This window comes from Mizuhopecten yessoensis, unplaced genomic scaffold, assembly GCF_002113885.1.
Source record: "Mizuhopecten yessoensis strain PY_sf001 unplaced genomic scaffold, ASM211388v2 scaffold716361, whole genome shotgun sequence".
Taxonomy (NCBI): Eukaryota; Metazoa; Mollusca; class Bivalvia; order Pectinida; family Pectinidae; genus Mizuhopecten; species Mizuhopecten yessoensis.
The window spans coordinates 2,994,825-2,996,125 of NW_018480078.1; positions in this window are offsets into that span (position 1 = coordinate 2,994,825).

The following is a 1,301-nucleotide window of genomic DNA, read 5'->3' on the forward strand; positions in this document are numbered from 1 at the left end:
TATTGGTATTACTTTAGTTAATGAGCTCAGATATTCATAAATGTCGATTTCACACAGACGGCCTCTAGCGGTAGTCACTGGTACTAAATTGAATCATATACCGGACCTACTGTCTTTATTATGCGTAACTTTGGACTCAAATGCACTTGAATGGCTTGTAAATATCATTACTTTTCTTTATAGAACATATGATCTTATCACAACGTCGTATTCTTATTGAAAATGCACCCTGTTTATCTCAATCGGGAACTGCTACTTGAATGTAGGTCATGCATGCTACACGCAACTTCCGGTAAAAATACTTCAGTTAATGAGCTCAGATATTCATAAACGAGACATAACGTCACCTTCTAGTAATACTAAACAAACTGCAAATAAAATCCATTACCACGGACTCAAGTTCACTCAAACGTCATTGGATATAATCTTATTCTTAGTTAGAACTAAGTATCCTTCTAAAACTTCGTATTTACTCTTGGAACTGTCGCTGGATTAACCCTTTACACGGAAATATTGTCCTGTGATTGGCTAAAATTGGTGACATTTACGTCCCTGTTTACAATTATATATTGCGTGGTCAGAGCTATGAAGCGGTCCTGTTCCAACTAACTGAGGATAATCAAAAGTGCTAATCAGTAATAATATATCTGATTCACGCTTCATATGATTATAATGTTATCAAAATATTGCATATTCGTTCATCGTTAAAATAACAAATCCTTACTAAAAACTCTAAAAAAAGAAACGACGGCCATGTTAGATCACGCGTGATGTTATCCGTTTCCTTATATGGCCTTCACGGCCAAATATAGTATTACTACTGATGCGGTCATGTTTACTACAATTTCCATATTTGGTCATGACACCCTTTTCCATATTTGGTCATGACACCCATAAGATTGAGGAAGTTTCCAACATGGCAGTCAATTAGGATTTCGCTTGCACTTGTTACGTAAACTTGATAATTTAACGAAATATAAGGCGGAGTATAACTTACAATTATGTAGGAGATCAACATAAAAAGTTCATATTACAAACCTATTAATGGATACGGATCCTGTCAATTAATTCTAAAATCGCCTCCGTGTGATTCACACCAGGCTTGCCTAACTAAAATGGGATCAACCGGCCGGGGCAGATGAGACCGGGAATCATGTTAGAACTAGCCACTGTCCTTCTCTAGTTCCATATTGGTATTCTAACCTGAAGGCTTTTTTTACCTTCGCAGTATTATCATTTTGTTCTATTTTCATCATAAGATATGCTATTGCATTTTTATATCGCCTTCTCGCTAATTACAG